This window comes from Nipponia nippon, unplaced genomic scaffold, assembly GCF_047370975.1.
Source record: "Nipponia nippon isolate SJK-2023a ecotype South Korea unplaced genomic scaffold, ASM4737097v1 scaffold_19, whole genome shotgun sequence".
NCBI lineage: Eukaryota > Metazoa > Chordata > Aves > Pelecaniformes > Threskiornithidae > Nipponia > Nipponia nippon.
The window spans coordinates 4,752,228-4,777,186 of record NW_028262335.1 but is presented as its reverse complement, the minus strand read 5'-3'; the positions used below and the strand labels follow the sequence as shown (position 1 = coordinate 4,777,186).

Below are 24,959 nucleotides of genomic sequence, written 5' to 3'. Positions count from 1 at the left end.
GGAAAGAGTAATAACTGTTTTCTTCTAAAGGACTCCCATTCGATTCTAAAATAATGAATGGAGGTGTGCATACAAAGAACAAATCGATCTGTTTTCTTGGATAATCATTTTGGTTCAAATAGAATTGCCTTCAGGGCATGGTATAGCTGGTGTTAGTACAAACAGACCCAGTATTTCTTCTTTTGTTATTTCTTCTTCCTGTTCCATTGTAGGTAATGTGTGAAGAGCGAAAATGCCCACAGTCACACGTGAAATTTATTGTGCACTCATGCATTAACTAATTGTTTGCCCAGGTATTGAATAATTGTTCGCTCATGCATAAACTAACCTTGCCCTCATGCATGAACTGGTTGTGTGCTTATGCCTGAACTTTTAGCTCACGTGTGGACTCATGATGCCTTCAGGCATAAACTAATTGCTTGTGTGTAAACTAATTGTGCCGTCGTGCTTTCAGAGTATGGTGCAGCCAGTCTTCGTAAGATGGACCCGGACCCTGATAGTATCTTCTCTCCACTCTGTTGCGTAGATACCTTGTGAAGAGCGAAAGTGTCTGCTTTTTTGTGTGTGTGTGCTTTCATACATGGATCTGCAGAGCTAGAAGCACAAGGAAATCAAGTCTTGGAGGAGACTTGCTCAGGGTTTTCTCTGTGACCTTCGCGGAGGTGCCACTGGCACAGGCACCCTCACTCATGGGCCGTCACGCCCCATCCCCACAAAGAATGGGATTTTCTGATTTTCGCTTTCCCAGGTAAAGGTCCAGTGCATGGGGTCTCCTTAGAAACCCTGTGGTGGGCTATAACCCTGCGTGCCAGGTGGCCCTGTTGCAGGCAAAATAGTCCTGACCCAGGGAATTTTTAGATAATTGAATTTATTGCCAGTTAGTATAACTTCTGGTCACTGATTTAGGTACTGGGAAAAAAGCCCATAAACAATCATACGCTTAGGGGCTTAGGGAAACACCCCTTCCCCAGGCTGTTTAACCCAAACACCTAGACTTCTCCGTCCTAGTCTCAGCTTCCCTTGTTTTTGCCAAGGGTTGTGCTCAGTCCATCCCAGTTCCTTTGGGGAGGTGACAAGTGGTGCAGGAGGTTGGTTATATGCACGAGGATTTCTGTATGCTGCTCTTGGTGCTTCTTACTGGTTTTCTGTCACCTGTGTGCTGCAGGCTCTCAGCAGGGTGTCTCGGTCCCAGCCTGGGTCATCTTAATTGTGCTAATTGTGCCCTCCTGTGCAAATGCAGTAAAGGCTGCAGTTTATGCCCAGCACAGGCTGCAAAGCTGGGGCTTTTTGAGAAGGTTTCTCTGGTTTTTTTTGTGTGGAATACCCTCTCTTGCAGAGGGGCAACAGCCGCTTCAGTTTCTGAAGGGCCAGTTAATAATTTTCCTCAGGTAACCTCGTGTTACCCAGAGGTGCAGGGCCCGCCGGGGGGGTGCAGCGCCCTCCCCTCAGCCTGCCCACGCACCTGGGAGCGCCTGCAGCTGCAGCTTATTTCTGCTAACGAGAGCCAGAAGCTTCCCTGCAGGCGCTGCCAGTCTCAGGGAGCTGCGGTGGAGAGGCTCTCCCTGCCCGGGGGAGCCGCGCTTGCCTGAGCCTGCGGATCCCTGTGAGCTCTTGGGTTCTGCGAGGTGCGTACCTCTGTGTGGAAACCGGGCCTGACCCAGGGATCGTTTTTGGAGCAAAGCTGCCCGTGGCCCCAGCAGGGGATGGATGGTAAGCGATGGCGGGTTCTTATTTCCGTCGTGGCCTATTTGATGGCTTGGCACCCTCACGCTGGGGCGTGTGAGGGGAGCTCTCTGCCTTCCCTGTTGTGGGTGCCATCTTGTGTGTACTCTCACCAAATGCATAGATAAGACTGCTTTTATGTGCCTTTAAGTAAAGATCACTCCTTCCCCCCTCGTTCCTCTTGAAAATAAGAGATTGGAAGGAGTGTATAAAGTGAATTTTATAGGCTGAAGAAAACAGTCCAGGTGGTTTTCTGGGAGGCCATGTGCCCATGGCTCATAAGACACTCGGCAGCATTGGCTTTGCGTGGGTCCAGGAGGTATTTGTTGCCAATTTTTACTCAGCGTGTGTTGCGGTAGCAGCTACAGGCTTCACTCCTGGGCCAGGGCCTAGCTGAGATAGGCAGAACAAAAAGATGGTTTATATTTACAGCAACGTACAACTAAGCAAGTGCTTTACTGCACGCGTTGTCCAGCTTGTGTAGTCCTGCATGTAGCAAGAATGTCATACTCAAAAGTGGACTTTATTGTGGTGTTTTGTGGCTTTCCTTGGTTGTTGTTATTTCCTGTTTTAACTTTCAGATGAATCTGTGACTCTTGTGCCTGAGGCATCCATTCTCACACAAGAGATGATGAGCACAGTGGAAATTAGCTACATCTGGTCCAAGGTGTGCAAAACTAACTAGTGAATTTGGGTCCTGGACACACGATACCCTCAAGATTTTTTAATATGAAGCATTTAAAAGTGTTTCAATTTGGACTTCTATGGTTCCACTGTAATTTGGGAACACCTAATTTATTATTAATCCCCTGTCTTTGCTAATTTAGTAGCTGGAAGTTCTTTTGCATGTTTGAAATCCTTCAAAGACTGTCTTATCCTTCATCTTTGTGTGTGATTCTCTGAGTAAATGAATGATCTTCCCAATTAACTTTGGCTTTTAAAGGGGTTGGGGGAGGGGGATGTTCTCAGTGTTGGGGAGTGGGGTTTTTTTCATTTGTTGTTTGTCTTTTTTTGTTTTTTTTTATTTTATTTTATTTTTTTTAAGTCTTTGGGATTTCCTGAAGCAGTTCTAGTTTTTAACACTTCTGGATGTATTTGATTATAACTGGAGGTTACCAGCAGGCTTCTGTGTAATGGTCTTCACAGCTACAGCATTCAGGCCCTTGGCATTTCTATCCAAAAAAGTGTCTAGAAAAGCAAATTGTGGTCAGTACATGTGGTCTTTTATTCAACAACTGCAGTAGAGACACTGGAAATGGCATTTCAAGCTTTATATAATTACAAATACATAGCAAGAGCTCTGTTTGTGTGTTAGGTTTCTGAAGAACAGGAAATAGATGTGGATGGGGCTAAATCCTGAAAGATAATACTGTATATTAGAAACTGGACTTCCAAGTCCTACGATAAATATTCTTTCCTGATCTTTGAGCACCACTTCTCATTGAAAAGACAGATTTCTTAGGAATAAGTGGCAAAGGTATGAAGGGGTAGCGGCAGTGCTACAGTAAAGACAAGACTCCCCCTGTCCAATGCCTGGTGTCTACATTTCCATACTACTTGTGTGAATATACGTGGCTACATATATGTACTAGTTGCTCCCACAACCTTTACAGAGAAATGATGTTAATTAAACTATCCCTTTCATCAGGGTAGAACTAGTGTAAGCTTCATTGTATCTGTGAGGCTCTGGTTGCACAGTTGCTGTGCTGTGGAGTCATAAGGCAGGCAAAATTGGATTCAGTAGTGTGCTAGTGCCTTTGTGCAGTGGATAAAATGTTGTATGTGATGCATGAAATGCTGAATGTCTTGCAGGCAGTAGGGACTGTGAAACAGAATACAATATATCAGGCAAAGCATAAGAAAGTAGTCTCAAGTTTCCAGTTAAATTCTATTTTAAGATGAACATTGTGAATAAATGGGCACAGGAGTTCTGTGCATCAAGAAATACTAATAATGTTGTCAAATTGTACAAGGTGATTATAGATGCAGGAATTTTACGTTGGTTCAGCTCTTGATTTTCATCTCTTTTAAAAAGTATACAGGAGTATCAAGATTTTGAGGACACACAGAAGAGTAAAGAGCTTTGTCTTCTCTTTCCAGTGGGTTCATGTGTCACGTTGCTCCTTCATTACTTTTAGCAGCCTGTTTAAATTGGTACAAGTGATTAATATTTGCCAGCACTTCATTGGTTCCACAGCTTTTCCATTTGTGATTGCCACTAGGTGGTGCGGGTGTGCCAGCATTCCAGCGTTAGGGATCGTTGTTAATGAGGCTGAAATGGCCCTTTAGTGAAAGACCTCTGCATCGCCATCCCCCCTGGAAAATGAAACAATAAATACACGTTGGAGCAATGTCCAAGGGAGATTCTAAAAGTCTTCGAGTGGAGATGGGAATAGGAGTTCAACTGCCATTTTCACCTGCAGTGATTTCTCCTGCTCGCCCCCTCCCAGCAGCATCTCCCATCATGCTGGGCTTGATGATTTTTTCTTAAGGTGATGGGGCCTATGGGCAGGTCCCATGAGGTGCAGGTGGAGTTTATTGTATTCCTTGTAAGAATAGTAGGGATGCACATGGCTGAACTATCTGTGGTCCAAGTATTTGGATTGCAGATCATATTCTAAGGGGCCTTGTTCTTCCTTCTCTCATGCTCCTTATTGGACCTGCTTTGTCCTTTTTTTGAGCAGGTTTGGATAAGGAGCTACAGTCCCAATAGCAAATAGTTAGGTCTCTTGCACGGTTGTCTTGATGTGAATGCCACAGAAGAGTTAATCGTCTCTTCTAGCTGTCTGCCTTCTCCAGAGGCTCCTTCAATTGTCAGCAGAGATGGTCTCTTCCAAAGAATGATTCAGAGCATTTAGATGAAGGCCCTGCTCTGAATCACTACTTGTAGGAGCATCTCTCTTCATCAGTTATTTAAAAAGATAAAACAAAAAACCTAAGAGCCTAGGAGGACGAGCTGGCTAGCTCTGCCAGCAAAGGGAGGTGCTGGGAATCCCCCTCAGCCTCATTCAGGCACTCTCACCCCCACTCCCCGCCTTACTTCTGTGGATGGAACAGAAAACTGCAGTGTTGGCTGCATTTAAACCAGGGGGATTGTTCATGGTTTGCATGGCTTTTTAAGCTGCTCAGAAGTACTGGGGCCTCTCCTGTGTTTTGCATCCCTCTAACAGCGGAGGGTCTTATTGGTAAGCCTCTTTCTTTTGGGTTTGTGACTGCATTTAGAAAACTTGACCTCTGTTTATTTTGCTTCAAGTCATAGCCTTCATTCAACATTCTTATAGGTTTTATAAATAAACCACAGCACAGCAATACAGAGGCTTTACTAAGGAAATACTGCATTCCCCTTTCCCACCAGTAGATATCAGACTGTTTAATTCTTTTCCATTGTATTGCTTCACGTCTGTCTTTACTCCTTCCGCTTTTGGTTTTAGCAATTAAAAAAAGGTTTTATGTGTTATTAACAGTAGAAAAGAAGGACAGGTCATCTGTGCACAGTGCTGAATTAGTACAGATGTAAAAGAATTCTGATTGACAAAATCCAAGCTGAGTACAGTGTAGGGAGATGCCTGCTGATATCTTAACATGTTAAGGCCTATAACTCATCCTGAGCTGTCGCTCACTATGGGATGTGCTAGGTCATTTTGTGGCTTCGTATTGTGAGCTGTTACCTGCTATGGCTCAGGTTGTGCGCGCTTATCCCACCTGCATTCACTTTAAATTTTGGGCACTAGTCTCCAGAAGTACTAGCCAAGCTGGGTTTTGTGTTTGTCTTTTTCCCTTGCTTTCAACATCACCAGGATTCCTGTGACATTGCTTCTTTTCCTTCTGTTTTATCCAGTTAGTTGGTTGACATAAAAACAGACGTGGTTACATGCAGAGATAAAGTTGGAAATACTTCGTGTGAAATGGAAGCCAGGGTGTTTGCTTGTTTGTCAGGGGTTTGCTTGGCCTTTCTGTCCCCTACTAGTGTTTTTGCCCCTAACTGTTGTTTCCTCATCTTCACCCTTTTAATCTCTCAGCCTTATGTAGAAGACCGAGAAGATAAGGGTGTGAGCAATGAAGACTCCTGCAAAATAGAAACCTTTCTGTCAGAAGTTGCCAACAGAGGGTGACTTGGGAGAGCTGTGAATGCTGAGAGCTGTAAACAAGGTGATCCACTCTCCCTCTTCAATAGATAGATGCGACTCAGAATCCTTATTCCTTAAACAGGTTATATATGGGTGTAAAAATGGTGCTAAGAGCTGTTCAGATGCAGTAGGTTGTAGATAAAGCTCAAATAGTCTGTAGAATGGTCCTCAGCAGGTATTTGAAGCTGCAAATCTGAACTCTTGGGGATAAGGGAGTTACATCCTTTTCCTTGAAGTTTAGAGCGTAAAATGGATACAGAGCTGCCTGTGGAGTAGTGTCTGTTTTGACCTGTTCCTTTTACTCCTTGGCCCTGGGACCTTCAGAGAAAGAGTTAGTCTTGTGTTACCTCCCAAAGCTAGTCTAGCTCTAGGACTTTTCCTATGCATGAGGGACGAGGAATACCCTATCCAAACTACAGAAAGAGCAGTGCTTTAAAAAGCAAGCTAATGGCGGTGAGTGGCCTACTGCAGAGGCTGCAAAAGGGCAAATGGGCAACAATTCAGTCCTGCGTTTCCCTTGAAAAATCCCTCTTTGGCCTGCAAGAATCGCAGCAAAATTTGTTGAACTTCTTGAACCTAGTCTGCTCAAAGTGGTGGAAAGGCCAGCTGCCTTGGCACGGGATAAGTAACACAGCAGAAGGGGAGGCGAGGAGTGATCCCAATTCCTAGTGAGAGTGAGAGCAACAAGGGAGCTCTGAGAGGGGGATGTATGGGAAATGATGCTTCGTGCATGGTCTGGAGGGGGGTAAGCTGCAGCTCCCATTCCCCCAGGTGCTCTGGGTGTGCTGCACCCTCTCCAGTCTGTTCTCCCCTCCCCGAAGTCCCTTGGTTGTTATTCTTGGTATTGGAGGGCAGTTGCTGGTTGCAGTCAGTTTGGCATCTCCCCAAGCGTGGCAGGGAGGCTGCAGAGCCCCATGTAGATCTGGAACAGGCCCTCTGCCTGCCTTGCTCCTGCAGCGTTTCCAGAACCTGGCTGCAAGATGCCAGGCGGCTGCAGAGATCGTCAGAGGTTGCACCCAGCCATCCCCATCAGCACAGCCTCCTAAAGAGAGTGCAATAACGGGAGCTCTTTGCCTTTTCTGCCACACAGGAGTGGACAGCGTGTGCTAGGCCTCACGTTGATACTGAAGTGTAGCAGGCACTCCAGGAACCTCTGATACCTGTGGGTTTAGCCTGGCTCTCTTAATATCAACTGCACTCCCACCTCTCCCCTCCACTGCCACCCCCAAGAGCACAGAGTCTAGTGAGATGTGTTTCCCTTCATGTTGTTCTAGTTCCCCTCCCTCAGTGGCTCTCTGGCCGTGCAACTCCGTAACCAGTTTCCCGTCAAGAGCGAGTACAGCGTTTCTCATCGAGAACGTGGCCTGTGGTAAGGGGGTGGGAAGGGAAGAGGGGGTGGGTGCGTGTTGGGGGAGCTGTTGCTGCTGCAGTTTCGTGCCTCAATCTGTATTCTCTCTCTTCTCTGCATGGCTTCCTGTTTTTTCACACCGCTGCTCTTTGAAACAACAAGCTGCAAGCAGCAAGGAGGACAGGGGGTGGAGGTTAGTAGGCTGGAAGAAGCCTCTGGCGGCACTTGCAAAAGGTCTGGGTGCAGGCTCTGGAAAAGGCACTACACGCTTATGTATTTCTCTGGGTGCGATCCTGTCATCGTGTACCACAGAAGTGGCTCTCTGAGGAGGTGGTGCTGTGGCAGGCACATGCTCCTCAGAAATGCATTGCTCACTGCTGCGCAATTGCAGCAGAACTGTCCATTAATTTTCCTCTTTGGCAGTTGTCTTCCTCAGCTACTCTTGAATGGACAAAGCTAGAATTTGCTGTATGCTTAGGCATCTTGCGATAATCAGTCGGATGTAGTCACTGTCAGAATAATACTGAAAAACAAACCAGCAGTGCTGATTCCTACAGAATTTGGGATTTTATGCTTTAAAAAAAAACATGCAGTCCAGATTTGTTTAGTGTGTGAAATGAGCAGGCATCTAATTGGAAGTGCAACAGTTATGAATTGCCGTACCTTTCCATGACCTTGGGCAGCTGGTGGTTTGTACAAAGGCTGGACGATAGTGAACTGCTCAGAGAAGTGATCCCCGAACTGTGAGCCAGACAGCAATTGCTCACGGTTTGCAAAGAACTGAAAATTCTTGACAGTTGTGACTTCTGTTTTTCAGATGGCTGACAGCATTTGTAGAAAACAAGTTGCATTAGGAACTCTGCTGTCAGTGTAATTCCTGTATTTACTGCTGTGTTTTCTCCCCTTTCTTTTCAGAGGGCAAAATGGTGTGTTTGATTATCAGTAAAAGGCAAAATGTGAAGAAAGCTATTTCGAGGATATCATTGGGATGAGGGAGCTGCACCATGAGGTGTCCTGCTTGAGTCAAACCTATAGCAGAGTCCTCTCCCAAGCATGACTTGTTAACAGTGTTTGAAAACATTTTTTCCAGCCTCCCACAGACTTAACATGAGTGAGTCTCTACTCACTCCAGTTAAATCCGTAATTCATCTTCAGTAGATGAATAACCTCTAAGGTTGAGGGAGGTGCTTTGCCATGTTAACTTTAGTATCTGATGTGTGTTCTTGTTCAATGCTCTGCGCTTTAGAAAGAGGAGTCCTGTGCTCTACTCAGTATGGTCGTTGCATAATGGGAGATTATTTTTAATCAGAAATGACTGTGTTGCTGCCTCGTCTGCCAGTGAGTCAAAAGATAAATTCTCTAGAAGCAAAACTTTTTGAGGAATGGAGCTAGGTGGCTGCAGCTAACTTTGGTTCAAGGCATGACACAAATGGGTATTTCCAAGATGCTGTTTTAATTGGTGACATCAGACCCTTGGTTCACTAACGTGTTGTTAAGTGACTTCAAAAACTGCTTCTCTGGATAACAGTTGCAGAGTCCAGAGAAAGGTAAATAGAGGATTAGGTTGCAAAGTCTTGTTCTGGCAATGGTTCCTCTCCGCAGGAGGCGGATGGGCAGCCAACTGAGCACAGCTGCTTGTGGAGTTCCTTGCTTGCCAGACAGTGCTGTAGGAAGGAGATGAAAAATGGGAAAGATTGCATCAATTATTGAGCCTTGTAAAAATAATTAGCAAGACAGCAGCAGGCAAATGGGCAGGGAGGAGGAGAAAAACAGCTGCCAAAGCATGGAAAGGTAGGACTTCACTGGAGATAAAGGAAGGGGAATTGGGTAAAGCAAGGCGCCCCTTCTATCAATGGCTGGGGAGAGAGATGAAAAATTAATGTATGAGCTTTGCATGCACATTAGAGCAGGGCAAGGAGGGAGAGGACATCTCCTCATTTACATTGCCCACTCTTGGCTTCCACCAAAGGCTTCTGCAGATTAAATGCCATTTTCATGGCTTTTCAACAGATGTTACCAGTTGTACCAGATATGACCAGTGACATAAGAGGAGGCAAGAACAGCTTGTGCAAATGTTTGTGGAGAAGGATTGCCTGGCTTTTCTGTGTATGGATTGGTACCAGGGCTGCAAAGGAACTGGCCAGAATGCTGGTTAGTCCAGGTTCCCAAATGACAGGGGCAGGCTTCCATGAGGATTCAATTTTCTCCTCCTTTTTACAGTTCCCTCCAGAGCCACCAGCAAGCATATGAATGATTTTTGCACTGTAATGTTGTGGTCTCTGATTTGTGGGCAGAGCTGCCTACTGTGATACAAGGATGTACTTAATAAGATTTAACAGTGAGTCTCTACTGTGTGCTGAATGTAACTTTGTCACTGGTGGTTTCATGGTGATGCCTCTTCACATCTTCCCGATTCATTCCTAGGGTTGTTATCCTCCTGGATTTGTTCCTACAACAAGTGTTCCGGGCACCTCTGTCTAGAATTTAGCAGATGCTCTCTCCTCCTGGAGAACTGCGTCTGACTGGTCTCTGACCTGACTCTATGCAATCTCTTGCAGAGATCTTTTTCTATATTACCTAAGCAGATTTTTTTTTTTTTTAAATCTGTGTGATGCACGCAGATAGCAGAAAAGCTACAACTGTCTTGTACATTAAAGGAAACAGGCCGTCATTTGGCAGTTCCCAGTCCTTCCACCAGAACGTTGTTCCTCACTTAAGTCAACCAGCTAAAAAGGGGAGGAAAGCACTGCAGGGAGAAGCCCCATTGCAGCCAGATGACTTCTGAGTGCTTGCAATCCAGTGTAGAACTGCTGATGTGCTCCTTTCCTTCAGGGAGAGTCAACTACACATATGTAGTAGAGGGTGATTCAGTCACCCGTGATAAGATCTAACAGATATCTCAACTGAAGTAAATAAACAAGTATCAGGATAAGCTTAATGGCTGTCTTTACTAGAGCTCAGTTGCCTCTCTGTAATGGAAAGTTTCAGGGAAACTTTGGGGGAATTTGCACACATGCAATCAGAGCTGCTGACTCCTCATTCAGAGCAGAGAAAAATGTTTTCAGAATCAGTTATGCTGCCTTTTTTTTTTTTTTTTTAATGGCCTCTTCCTCTATTTTTTGTGACATAAGAGAAGCAGTGTGACCGGTTTTAATTTTCTGCTATAAGACTGATCCCAAGGGAGTAAGTGGGGAGTACTGCTGACCAGGTGACACTCAGTGTCTTCTCTTGATGCTGCCAGCATGGAGGAAGACCACTGTCCCCTGGACCCAGATGATGGGAACACTGTTTACTGGGCTTGTTCAGCCCTTGCTAATTCACATGTGGGCAGAACTACCAGGACATGTGTTTACCCATGCCAGCTGGTAGCTACAAGGTCTCCAAAGTACAGCTGAGGCAGCAGGCACAACCATCTGTCAATGAGCTGGAAACACTGACCATCAAGAATATGATAAAAAATTAATCAAGGTTTGATAGTCCCACGGCTGGCCAGTTTGCTCTCTCTGAAGTGCCTGAAGGAGAAGGCTTTGCTCTGTGAGATCTCTTTCCTGTGCAAGTTTGTCAGGTGTCCTCATCTTTACTTTTTTGCAACATAGCAGGATTTCACGTGCTATTTTCTGTCACTTGTAAATTGAGTAGACTTTCGTCTGCCTTCCCTCCTTTGGTCAGCTGGACCTTACAAAAGAGGTTCAGGAAAAGGAGTAGGGAAAAATGCTGTGATGCTCTGGATTGAGTAATTCCCAGTGCTAAGTAATCTGTTATCACCAAGCATGCTGGTGGTGTCCGTTATCAGAAATAAGGGAAGGCAAAGGTTCAGTAAAGACAGGAGCCATGGGCGACAAGAGCTCAGCCATTCTGGTAAATGAGATCAGATGCGCATACTTGTGCATCTCTCCTCTTGGCAAAATACATTCTGAACCTTTGTGGGCTTTTGCTGGTTCTGATTCAGCCGTGAAAAAAAGATCAGGTGTGGGTTTTGAGGGGTTGGTTTTGTTTTTGTCATTTGCTAATTTGAGGGAGCTACTCCAATCTTAAGGTTTGCTACGTGGATATTTATGTGACCACAGGGAAAAGACTGTCTGGTGTTTCAGGAACAGAAAGTAGTGTGAGCCTCCATTCCCCCACTGCTGCATATGACCTCCCAGCACAGGGAGCGTGCACAAGCAGAGTGCCCGGGAGTAAGCAGCAGCAATCAATAAAGCATTGAAGGAAGAGAAGAATGGTAAATAAATAATATGCATGGAGAAATAGTCAGGGCATGACCTGTTAGCACTGAATGGTCTGTAAGTGGGTGCTGTGGCTCGAGTTGCAATGGCATGACATTAAAAGCCCATATGGCATCATTGAGAGCTCTGTATTTTGAGAGGGCATTCATCTGGCTCCAGGGTGGAAGCTAGTAAAAGAGACAAGTGTGACAGGCTGGGAAATGGCACAGAAAGAGAAATGCTTCTGTAAAAGGGGAAGTCTGAGGAGGAGGAAGGATATATTTTTAGCGTCAAAGGGCTTGTGAATTTTTTTTGCTTTTGCCATGGAAGGAATCACGTGTGTAGTAGCGAGGTATATTTTTGTTGGGGGCTTTTGGACGTGGGGAGGAAATGTCTTTAAAGGCTCCTTTTCTTTGCAAACTTTTCTTTAGAGTTGAGTGAGCATTTTGGGTCCCCAGAACGTCCCAAAGGAACCTGGCGGATGAGCCGATGGGTGGTGGGTGGTCACCAGAGAAGCAGGCAGGAAACCTGCCTAGGGGTTCACTGGGGTGCTGTGCCATGTGTCTGCTTGTTACCCTGTTGGGCATCTGACTGGTGAGCCACACATCTGGCAAGTAGATAACCACAACAAGAGGCGTTGTCAGTCATGTTTTACTTTTGCCCCCTACCTTTTCCAGCCTGCATAGCCCAAGAGAGTCGCTGATACAGTCTGCAGTTTTGCAAGCCACGTGCATCTGCACCGTAGTGACAATGCTGGGATTGCCCAGCTTGCAAAGCACGGCAGGCTTCGTGCTACAGGCAGTTCAGTGCCCATAAGCTCTTTGGACAGTGTTGAAGCCAGTGCTTCCTAGCAAAACATCTGTCTCAAGACCTGGCATCTCTGACCTCTCAGAGCAAAGCAACCAAAGTTTCCTGGTGTTCCCCATCATGAGAGAGCTGCTCTTTGGCTGAGAATATAGCAGTTTGAAATGGGATGGTGAAGAGACTCTTTGCTGACACTAACATAAACGGAATAGTTCCCCTTTCTGGTGCCTTGTTTCTTGTTGCTACTTCGCTGAAAACTTTTCTTTCTAGAAGTAGGGTTTTATGGTCGGGTTGTTGGAAACAAGCTACATCCCCTCTTGCGGTACTCTAGCGAATGGCTGTATTAGGCCTGTGTTTTCAAGTGGTTTCCGTGTTTCTTGGTATCTCCAGTGGGAACTGCAGATCATTTCATTCTCAAAGTAACGCAAAGCAGTGTGGCTTGGTAATGTGCTTTGGCAATATTACCATGCTGTACATAATAGCACATACCTATGAAGCTGGTGCTTATGGAAAGAGGCTGCACAGATTTCACTAAACATTTCCATTAAATTTCCAAGCCTAATTCTGAAAGCATCGCCTTGCCAAAGTTGTGTGTGAACTCAGTGGCACAGTCCATCTCCTTTTGACAGTGGCGTGCCCCTGGTTTCTTCCTGTAGGCATCCAAGCATCATGTCTCTTGCTGCCTGGGAGCTCTGCTAACTGTGTGTCTGTTACTGTCCTCTCCTTACTCCTGTCATTTTCTCATTTTATCCAGGAGACTTTGCTCTGTGTCTTTCCACCCGTGGCCTTTAGAAAAAGAGCAAATTGAAAATCTGGCTCCTGACTGTAGCGAATTTACACCAGTCACTCAAAACACTAAACGGAAAGTGGGTGGGAGGAAGGAAATGAGAGGTTGAGATTTTTCCTGTTGCAGGTAACAAGGAAATAAAATAGGAAATTCAGTGCAAAGTCGTCATCTTGCCGAGCCCCCACCAGCACCACAGGCTGCAGGTGCTTTATGGCTGCTTTTGTTTGGTGATTTATTCCTCTCAGTGTCAGGGTAAAGCTGGACTTCAGGTCTTTGTGATGGTGCACAACAGGCTTACAGCAGAGACAATTTAGAAGAGGAGCTTCCAGGCAGTCTGGATAAGACCAAAATTTTTCCTGTTTAAAAGAGATGGGGGGGGGGGGGGTGAGCTGCTGTGTGCTTGTCATACTAATACAGGAGCTGGCTGTTGAGGACCTAGTGGAAATAAAGTTGTATCGAATTCAGTCTAAGATCTTTACGATTCTCCAACCAAGTGACTGAGCAGTTGTATATGCAAAGGTGTGTAAGCTGGGGTAATTTGTGTTATATCGCCGTCCTTCTGTTAAAATGGAAAAATCACTTAGGTGAAGCCTCGTTACTCAGGGCTGTAAAATGCACAAATATGAAGATAGACAGCAAACTCTTCTAGTAAGAAATTAATATTAAGGTGGAAACTGCCATCATTCAATTGATTTAATAATTGAATTTGAATATTCAGTGTTGTTTACCAGTATGGATACTTTTATTATCTGTTTAGGAGTAGATGACTTATTTTATGTGCTAAACTCAGCTAAAGCACCAGTTAAATGAGTGGGACTTCCCCCCGCCCCTTAATTTTTAAATATTCAAGTATTTTCCTTGAAATAAGCCCTGACAAATGAACACATGGTCTTCCTGGAAACTTGAAGGAAAAAGATTTAAAATAAATAAATAAATAAATAAATGTTTCACTTTTATGGGTGTCGAGGGAAGGTGAGCTACCAGGAGTGCAGTGCCTTGGCTTCAGAAGTCAGCCATTGGGATGAGGACCTGGGCAGTATATGCTCAGAAAGAAGCAGCATGTCTTGTATGTGCAAAACCCAGTCTACAAATCATGACATACAATTTTCATAGAAAAATATACTTTTTTTTTTATCAAGTCCCAGAGAAAAGAAGCAAACGCTGCAGTGATTACTATTGATGATAAAAATTCCAGATGACCTAAAAGGATGTGGTACAAGATACACATGTGGGAGTGAGTTGGGGTTTTTGACAATAGCTTAGATAAATACCTATCTTAAATGCACCCTCTGTGTGTCTTGCTTTGCTGCTTTGCATATAGTTCACCTCTTATTTTGTATGTGCATGTAATGCATCATGTGTGTGCTCATAGCCAGCACTTCTCCACCCAGCATGGCAGCGTAAGGCTGATTGTTGTCCACCGTAGGAAGTGTGCCTCCTTCATCCAGGTAAGAGAGTGGATGGTGGGGGGTGATGCCAGTCCTAAGCATTCTAATAGGCAGAGGTCTTATTCCTAGGGGTGTTACGGAAGGAGTGTATCCACACTCAGCCGGACTTGCAAAACACCTAGGCGTTGCTGGAGTTGTCCGTTCCTACCCTTGTATTAAAACGTAGCAGGCTACTGGATGTCAGCCTAGCACTGAGCAGCTATTTCCGACCAAACCGTGTGCCAGGGGACCCATCCCAAGGGCTGGCCGAAATTATCCCTCGGAGTGTGACTTACTGCTGATTTCTGCACTGGCGCAGGTGGTTTTGGTTTTGGGTTGGTGGAGAGCTTTCCTGAAGGCTCTTCCCCACCAGAGTCCCCTGTCTCTCTGTTTTTAGGTGACCAACTGTAAAGACTTTGCTAGTTTGTGGTACTCTGTTTTTCCCATCTTTGTAGGGATAGCAGAAAAGCCAGCAATAAAGATGGGGGAAAAAAATCGCCAGTAAGTGATCCAATACTGAACACTGCTGTTCCTACTGTCCTGAAAGGGAAACTAAGGCAGCGAGTTTGTAGCGCGGCCAGTGTCATGGAAAGGGGCAGGGTGAGACCTGCAAAAATCCTTTGAGGTCGCAAATTTAGCTGCTTAAGTGTATCTTGCTGATGTGAGGGGAGACCCAACCTCACTCAAATCCTGGCTGCTGTCGCATTTTAAATGATGATACAGTAATAAAGTAAAAAGCTTCACTTTATTATTTTGAGAGGCACGCTCACCCTGTAGCATATAGTGTAAGTGCTTAATGTAGTTAATACTTGTCTGGTCCAGTTTCCCAGTTCTAGTTTTGTTTAGGCTGGCTGGAATGTTTGCTTCTGTGAAATACATCTTCTCTTCTTTGTAAGTATTTTTAAAGACTTAATGAAAACAAACATTATCTATTTCTGGACCAAAATTTGAGGACAAAAATTTTGCACTTTCCTGCTACCGAAAGAGTTTGTTTTTCCTTCAACGCTGTTCCCAGGGTAAAAGTTGTAGTTTTACCTCCAGCTATGTAAATGATTCTTCATCAATGTGTCTCAGGTGGAAATTCCCCTGATCACAAATGGAAATTTTACTCTGTTAACAGTAAAAATAATAATTTTCTTTTAGCCAAAGCCATCTCTTTTTTAGGAAAAAAAGATTTAAAAAATCCCTTCACATTCCTTTTCTCCTTGTTGTCATTGATGACTCATGCAATGGCCTTTGCTACTTATTTCTGACTCTTAAGTGATTTTTCAGGTGGCTGCTAAAAAATTCTTAAAACATTTGTCACTGGCATCTGCCTCATTTTGTAACCTGATACATATATTCTGGTTTTTATGCAGAGAGTGTATTTGTTTGGGTTCTGAATGTTGCTTAGTTTGGAATACACACTTTAAACATCAAATAAAACTAAACAAACAAAACCCACCCAAATATAACAAACTCATGAGTTTGTGCAAAATATTTAGTGCAGGCAGGCACCTGTGTCTGTCTGTCTTCAGTGTGCAGACAGCCACCCACACAAAAGTTTGCAAGATCCGGTCTTACTGGAAACAACTAATAAGGACCCCCAAAATTCCCAAACTGGATGAAGAATGGCTTTGTTAGGGCTCTGACTTTATCACTGAGGTCTAGTTTTATGTTTTTTGAGAACCCGATGCTCATGTGAACTTAAACTGTATTTCCGAGTGTGGGAAGGCTGGGTGCTGCTTTTCTTCTGGTAGCAAAGAAAAGGATCCAGAACCCCCTAACAGTAATTTCAAGATTAAATAGCGTGGTTTAGTTAAACAGGCAGTTACAACTCATAATGGAAATTTGTGGTTTTATAGATCACTCGCTTTTTGCAGAAAGAAGTACTCCCAAGAAATGGTATTGCAAAAAAATGAAAGGAAAGTTGTTTGTCCCTCCTAAAGAACCGATAGTCAGAAAAGGGATGTAGCTTCTGGCCATTTGTGTTTGACATTCTTTGGTTTTGTATCAAAAAAACATCTTCAACAGAAGTGAGTTTTTGAGAGGCATTACTGGGGGGGGGGGGGGGGGGGGAATGCCGTGTGTATGCGTGTAATTATATTTTGAAGTGATAAAGAATTAAATGATATTTTGTGTTGAGACACTGACGCTTTGAACTTCTGTAGAACCATCAGTTAAAGACCTCAAATGACTTGTACAAACAGCAAAGCTTCACAAAATGCTCTGTGAAACACGGAAGTAATATTCTCTGTATTCTGCACCCAGAGAAACAGGTAATGAAACGACTTACAAAGGCTACGGCATCAGTGCCCATATGAGGGGTAGAACGTGAGTACCTTGTTCCAGGTCCTGTCCTTGAAAGCAGTAAGTCTTGGGTTTTCGGAGCAGCTTGTGTAATTTTGGTAGGGGTTTTTGTTGGCGTTGTTTTGGGTTTGTGTTTTTTTTCCCCTAACCATTTTGTCTGACACTTTTGCAGTCAGTAACTCAAACTGTATCCCTGACATAGCTGTAGCTTCATCTGTCTTGCAGAACTGGGTCAGTAACATCTCCTTCCATCTAGCATTTGACTAATACCTGCCACTCTGTTCTCTGGGATGTTGTGCTGCTTGCAACACCAACAATTAAGAGAACTTGCTTTTTCCTTAACGCAATACTTGGGCACCGGCAGAGATTGTAACTTTGAAATTCTGATGAAGAAACAAACACGGAGGTATCAAACGAAGCCTCTCCTGGTTCATTTTAATAACCTCCTAAGGAGAACTGCCTCCAGGGGTTTTTCTCCTTTAGAAGTCCTGTGGTGTTGCTGATGATCAAGATAGGGATCTCAGCTGCTTGCTGCAGCTAACTCAGGTCAGTTCTTGTTGCTTATTTTTCCTCTGTGAACATTTATGGGAAGATCGTGGAGGAATGCATTGTTCTCAAGTCTGCAATATCCTTCATTTAAATGTGTAGTCACACAAATAAAACGGTATTTTTGTCTGGGCAAGGACACCAAAGTGTGCCATTCTGGCCTTCAGCAAGAGAGCTGAGTATCTTTGTCACAATTCTTCCTTCTCTCTGTCATTCAGGGGTCCCAGGCTTGACACTATTTCAGAGACTCTTTGAATAAACAGGCTGCTCAGGTCCTTGAATCCCACCCCCTCATAATTCACCATCAGCTCCTATACAGCTTATGGAAAGATTTTGCTAAGGGAGGTTTTTTTGTTTGAATGCATGTACAGCAAACGAAGAGAAAAACAGGCTGAGGCTTTGTCATGGTTTTCTTCTCTGAGATATCTCTTGTGACAATATCAACAAGCAAACTGTGGCCTTGTTCTTGAAAGAAAAATAATTCATGTTACAACCACTGTGCACTCAGCTGTCCCAAAGTCCAAGCTATGAAATAACTGCCGCATTTTCCTTCAGAGAAATATCCTCCTCCTGGGAAGGTTGCTTGAGCGTAGATGAAGAATAGGAGAAAACCAGCATCTGTTCCAGGGTTGGTTAAGGATGCGACAAGTTAGCAGTGCAAGGGGGTGGTCAGCCCAGGGCAGCAAAGAGCTGGGTGCTCAGTGAGGCCCTTGTCCCTGCACCTGTGGTCCCCCCAGGTAAATGCAACTCATACTGGGTAAAGCTGGTAAATGTGCTTGTGATCCTTTGGTTTTTGTTCCCCTAAATATCCTCGCCTGGTGTTTGTCCCCTGCCTTTTCCTTAGCAGGGGACATGCCATTTTTCTGAGACTTGAGCCGGGGGAAAGTGGAACCTGAGATGTGTGATAGTGACCTCTTGAGAGAGGTGGTAGTTTTAGTCTTCATCTTAAGAAGGTGTTGCGGTGAATTTCTCCTCTCAGTTTTATTCAACACAGCCTTTTTCTAGTTCCTGTTCTCTCCAGAGACCCGTGTCAGGGGCTACTGCCCTGCAATCCTTGCATCATTGGCTGCAGCAAATCCTTGTTTCCTGACTGTGCTGCTCTGCCCAGGGAAATTCTTCTTGTGCCCTCACAGCCTCCTTCCTTCCCTTCCTCAGCCCTGGAGGGAGCCAGCATTATCATAGGAACTGTGGGATCGTCTTCCTTGCAGCTCTTGGGTGGTCGTTGTCCATTGTCTCTTTACATTTCCACCAGTCATGGGTCCCAATGCACTTGCTGGCCTTTGCCCAGTCACCCCCCAACCTGCTAGAATTATTCTGGATCTAATTGGTTTTTTAAGTCACCATTTCCTCCGCTTTTCTTCTTCTTTCTTCTTCTTCTTTCTTCTTCTCCTCACTGAACACATGGATGTTCTACCAAGTAAATTTACATTATCCTAATAAAACGAGTCCTTTAGTGAGGACACCAGAGATCTAATCTGATTTTTCCACCATCCTCCTATGTAACTTTTTGACCAATTCTTTCCTTTGCCTTGGTTTTCTTGCATGTCAAGACCAAAGGAGGAAAAGCATGGGCATGCAGAGTTTACAGTACATACTATTTAAGTTTTTAAAGCAGTACAAATGAAAGTGTGTGTATTCTGGATATATTAATAACATTTACTATTTATTATTAATTCTTATTAGTGGCATATTCCTATCAAATGGGAATTTATGTCGAATTAGGTTGGCGCTGTCACACTCCCAGTGCTAGATCAGAGCTTGGTTTCCCTGGGATGAGTGTTTGCTTTGATAATACTTCTGGCTAGTCGAGCAGTTTGTGCGTGTTATCACTAATGTCCTACCACACTGCCGAATGCTGTATGAATAATCATATGGGGCTTGACATGAAAATTGTGAATTCATATCTGAATTTCCTCAACAAAGTTTAGGAGGTTTTGGATCTGCAGTTGGTTTAGATTAGACAATGCTTTACTTAGAGCGCTAGCACTGATTTTCTTAGTGATGAAAGTCTAGTCTTCTCCTCATCTTTTATGTTGTGTCCTACTTGAATAAACATCTGTAAAATACAGCAGTATTAAGCTGTTTATGAAGTTTATTGTAATTGGTAAGGCTGTGGCAGCTCTGGCTATTTGAAGATGGAGAATTGGAAAGTTCAAAATATGAAAATGAATGCGTACAGCAGTTGGAGGCTGTAAGGTGCAGTTAAAATACTTAGTACGGTTTATCCTAATATCCTAACTTCAGTGTGCACATTGCTTACTTGCAAGAGAGTCTAGGGGCTCCAAATATATGTATGTATGTAAAGAAATCCCAACAAATAATGAAAAGCTTGTAGCAGCGTAGCATTATGCTATAGCAGAGAGACCCTTCGTGTAAGACGCAAAAAGAAACAGTGATCTTCAAATCCTGAAGCACTGTTTGGTGTGGCCATAGGCATTTCTCATGTATCCTGTGCCTGTACTTAGACAGATGAGCTCTGCTGCTCACCTCTGTGGTAGCTGGTGTGGATCAGTGTTGTACGCTGCATGTGGCTGTGATCCTATTTCAGATCTAGTTGCCAAAAAAAACTCTTTTGACTTTTAAATAAGAGCAAGTTACCAGCCGTATTTGCAGACCAACTGCATAGCTGAAGCAAAAACGCGGTTTCCCGCCTGTTTGGTAGTGTTAACCACATGGAGCAAATAGTTTCAACTCTCCTAAAACTGCTCTGGCTTCCTGTTTGCTTTGTGGTGCAATTAAATGTGGTGAGTTTGGTGAGGTTTTTTTATTTGTTTGTTTACCTCGTACCCCAGTAAAGGAGGATAAGAGAGGCTACTTTTAGCCTTTTCTGTAGAAGTTGTGAATACGGCTTCATGAATGTTACTATTTACTAAAATTGCCGACATCTATGTGGCTCAGGACCCAGGAGGGCAGGCATGGTGTTTTTCGCTCCAGGTGCTCCACTGGCAGTTGAAAGCGTTTTTGCCAGGCAGTCCTGTAAATACCAAGGTACTGTGGTTACATTACTTGTTGTCATCCTCCTCCTCTTTCTCCCCCTGTTCCTTTTTCCTCCAAAAGCAGCCAGTGTTTCCAACCATGTCTGTTGTGTAAAGGGATGCCGAGACGGTAAGCAGATGTGCAAAAATAGTGTACCTGGAGCAGTGAAGAGAGGAAACAACCTGAAAAAGAGATGTGAGGATAAATGCCAAGAGGTGGAGCTATGAAAGACTGATAATTAAGACTAAGGGCTTAAAAAAGTCTTTGTTGAAGAAAAGGGACATAAAAAGATGTTCATGTGAGTAGTCGTCGTAATGGGGGTACAGCCAAAAGATGAAAAGAAAAATGCACTTTAGATTTGGCTTTGGTAAATATATAATAGACAGCAGCCCTTAACCCTAGCCAAGCACTGCGGGATTTTTATTCCCACCTGTAGGGAGTCTCCCCTCTCTCCTGTGAGCTCTGGGCACTCCTTATCCTGCAAAGACTTGTACCTCGAGCCAGCAGTTGTGTGATGCAGAATGTCTGAAAACTCGTCATCCCTTTCCTCCTGTCCATTTGTCTTTCTGCTCTCTACAGTTTTACGTTAACCCTGGGTAGTCCGCAGTGCATGTCCTTTATAATGCAGTCTGAGAGAATATCCCTTCTTGTTTTCAAGTGCATTTCTTGAGGCATGGTAAATACTAATTTTTAAATGAAAGTGAGTTTGCATTATCCAACAACTATGTCCACATCAGTTTTAGATACCGATTTTTCTTCTTTGCCTGGTGCTTAGCTTGCAGTCAAGCTGTAGTTGCCGCACTTTACCCTATTTGTTATTATTGCAGGGCTCTTAACTGGGGACAGAGCTGCCGTGTCCCCATGGCAGAGATCAGCCCCTGCAATTATACAACAAGTGACCATTCTCCTCTTCTCTGCACTATCCTAATGAGTCCTGCATAAAGCTTGGACCACAGTGTGACAGTCGTGAATACTAGGTCGGGGTCTGCATCGTTCGCCAAGCAGGACAAGGCTGACCCCTGACTCAGCAGGAGCGTGGAATCATGTTTCTGGCAAATTCACCAGAATAAGTGACATGGAGCACATGCCCACTGCGTGGCAAGAGAACTGAAGAGCTGAGAATACAAAATTAACCTTTTCAGAGTTTTATGAACAGCTCTGGGTAACTTTATACCAGGTTGGCATGTCATAGAGACTGTTGTCTTGAACTGGCATGCCTAGCACATGCCTAAAATTGGATGCATTTGAAATAATGCCACGTGGATGCCACTAGCCCTTCTTACCAGTGTTTTCTTTGAACCCGTTAGCGCTGTTTTGTTCTCAATAACACAGAGGAAAAAACAACTAACTGACCTTTCCCTTCTGTTCTTCCTGGACGTCTCGGATCTTTAACCTAGCAGGTTGCAACTATTTTTCTGACTTTCAGTTCCTTTTCCCCTTCCCTATGGTTTCTGTTGTCCGATTTCTCACAGGCTATGTGGGCAAATGTCCTATAAGTGTTCAGTACAGTCCTATATGTGAAACTTGGAGATGATGAATAGAAAAGCTGTTGAAAAGGAAAAAAATAGCAGAACAGAAACCAGAATTCCTGTAAACAGTCTGTTAAAAATATCTTCAACACATGTCAGGGCCTGTGATTTAAAATAGACAGTTTCTGAGCTTTAAAAGGTCACATTAAGATGTGATAGTAGATTCAAATGGAGTTGAAGAACAAATGTTTCAATAGTCACATTTTGTACTGATGGTAAGATCTGTGTTGCCAACTAGTAGTGTTCAGGGAAAAAAATGAGTCAGATTGCAAGAATAATGAGCTTTTATTGGATTATAACTTGGGGGGGGGGGGGGGAAGAATTCATACCTTAATCACATGCCTCCAGCAGTAGAAGCTTTAGGAAAAATGGTGATTCTGGGAGTCATAAAATTGCAGGACCAGTTGGGGCAGCACACTAACGCTAACCATGTCCTATACCAGGATTGTTTGTTTCCACGTGCAGGAGTGAAATAATTAAACGAACAAATCCAGGTTCACAATCTCTTTTTTGTGATCCAAAGTACGGTGGGCACTTCTCAAGTGCAAGAGGAGATGTGCAAAAAGAGAGAGATTTTTCAAATGAGCAAATGGTCTTTGGCTAATTACTGCTGAAAATTTAATGAGACAGAGGAGAGCGATTGTCTTTGAACACTGGAAACATTTCTTATTCCCATCTGCTGTTTCTTTGGAACCACTAATTTCCCGTGCCAAGTCAGAGAGATGCTCTGTGCAAGAGGGCGATTGCAGCCCCATGGGGTGTCTGAGAAGCGGCCGACCCTTGGGGCACTGGTGGGATGGGCCCTTGCACGGTGGTTTGGTGCCTGGGTGGGTTTCCCTGCAGCCAACGGACCTGTGCGATAGGTTGGGGGAGAAAAAAAATGGGTAGATAGCCTGTATGTCCTTGGTATTCAACATATAAAGGTGTGCTTGGTTCCCCTCCCTCCCGTAATTAGCAGGCACTAGTGAAACACCAGGCGTGTTACAACCTATTGCTACCCTGCTCCTACCTGGGGCCCCGCCGGCACCTTGCTGCTGTGGAGGCATTTCTTCTCGTCCCCCAAATCACTTGACTCTCTTTTGGGATTTGGGGTCCTCCCCATCCTTGTTGCCCAAAACTTTTTCAGACGAAGAAACAATTGCGTGACTGAGGTTGTCAACAAAGCCCTTTCCAGGCACGGAGTGAATCCCAAGCCATTTAAAATCTCTGTGAGTAGTTTTACACGTGCATGTGGATTTAGGGCCTATCTTCAACATTGTGTCCTACAGTCAGCCCTTCAACTCTGGTAGTAATGGAGCTATTGTTTGGTGTTAGCAGCAGTGTGTCCCTGATGCATGCATGATGTCACCTGCCGCAGGGCGGTGGCAGCCATGTAATGCTTTGGACGTTTTCTGTGCTTGGTGGCCAGGATTGGCCAAGTGCAAGGTCCTGCACGTGGGTCGGGGCGATCCCAAGCACAAATACAGGCTGGGCAGAGAATGGATAGAGAGCAGCTCTGAGGAGAAGGACTTGGGGGTGTTGGTTGACGAGAAGCTCAACATGACCTGGCAACGTGCCCTTGCAGCCCAGAAAGCCAACCGTACCCTGGGCTGCATCGAAAGAAGCGTGAGCAGCAAGTGGAGGGAGGGGATTCTCCCCCTCTACTCTGCTGTCGTGAGGCCCCACCTGGAGCACTGTGTCCAGCTATGGGGCCCCCAGTGTAAGAAGGACATGGACCTGTTAGAGCAGGTCCAGAGGAGGGCCATGAAGATGGTCAGTGGGCTGGAGCACCTCTCCTGTGACGACAGGCTGAGAGAGTTGGGGTTGTCCAGCCTGGAGAAGAGAAGGCTGCGGGGAGGCCTTATAGCAGCCTTCCAGTACCTGAAGGGGGACTACAAGAAAGCTGGAGAGGGACTTTTTACAAGGGCCCATAGTGATAGAATGAGGGGTAATGGCTTTAAACTGAAAAAATGTAGATTTAGATTAGGTATAAGGAAGAAATTCTTTACTATGAGGATGGTGAGGCCCTGGAACAGGTTGCCCAGAGAAGCTGTGGGTGCCCCATCCCTGGAAGCATTCAAGGCCAGGCTGGATGGGGCTTTGAGCAACCTTGTCCACTGGACGGTGTCCCTGACCGCGGCAAGGGGTTGGAACCAGATGATCTTTAAGGTCCCGTCCAACCCAAACAATTCCATGATTCTATGATTGATTTCTCTGGGGGTGTTGCATCGCCTGTTGTGCATCTTCTCGTGCAGTAGGCTGCACAAACCAGTGCTGCACAGATTACTGGCGTGCAGTGCCCAGCTGGAGTGACCTGTGTGTGACAAAGGGCCGCTGCTGTGCAGTGCTGGATGACTGGAGCCCAATGCCGCAGGGTTACAGCTGCGTGATACACACAGCTACAGCTGTGCAGTTCCCGGGCCCAGTGCGGAATGGCTGGTGCAGGACCAGCGGTGCGCGGTGCACAGCTGCTGCAGGGGTTCAGGTGCACGGCTACCTGCAGACCGTGACCGGTGCCCAGCGCAGCGGGGTTACCGGGGGTTACGCGCGCTTGCCGGTGCGTGGCCGCCGGCGCGGCCCTTTGCAGACGGTGCCCGACGCCGGGGCGCGGGCGGCCCCTTTGCAGACGGTGCCTGGGCGGGGCGGGGCCGGCGGCGGGGCCGGGCCGGAGCCGGGGCCGGGGCGGGAGCCGGGGCCGGGCCGCGCCGGGAGCGCGGGATCCCGGCCGCCGCGGGCCAGCAGCGCAGGTGAGCGCCGGGCCGGGGCCTGGGGCCGGGGGCAGGCGGTGGCGGGGAGGAGCGGGGCCCGGCAGCAGCGGCCGCCTGTCCCGCCCCCCGCCGGGCCGGGCCGGGCCGGGCCGCTGCGCACCCCGCTGCCGCGGCTCCGGGAGCCTCGGCCCGGGCACGGCCGGGGTCCCCGCGGCTGGGGGGTGCCTGTCTTCCGTGTCGCGCTCCTACGGGTGTCTCTGCGGCGTTTGCGGCAAAGCCTAATTATTCCTCGGGCTCCTTTATCGACCTGTATTCTTCTTCAGGAAAAGCACTTGTGCTTTATGAATAACGGGGCGTTTTGAGACCCGGTCACCGGCGGGCGGGACGCAGGCTGTGGCCGCTTTGGGGGTCAGCCCTCGCCGCCGTACCCCCCGCGGGAAGGGACGTGCTGGCCGCAGCAGCGCTCCTCCCGGCTTCCAAGGCGGGCGGGTGGCAGCGGGCTTGCTTTTTTG

The 24,959-nt window shown here is 45.8% G+C and overlaps 1 protein-coding gene across 9 annotated transcripts in view; it reads left to right on the top strand.

The window, feature by feature from the left end:
* PIK3CD (phosphatidylinositol-4,5-bisphosphate 3-kinase catalytic subunit delta) overlaps nt 1-24,959 on the top strand; it is a 69,131-nt gene that overhangs the window by 8,547 nt on the left and 35,625 nt on the right. For 4 of the 9 annotated variants that reach the window (XR_015704278.1, XR_015704279.1, XR_015704280.1 and 1 more), the window contains exon 1: nt 24,405-24,486. The exons of 3 other annotated variants lie outside the window; for them this stretch is intronic. The gene's annotated coding sequence lies outside the window, so the exon portion shown is untranslated. Of the gene's footprint in view, nt 1-1,688; nt 1,711-20,176; nt 20,244-24,404; nt 24,487-24,959 lie in introns of those variants that run through there. 2 more of the 9 variants (XM_087755286.1, XM_087755282.1) reach the window with 2 other exon arrangements.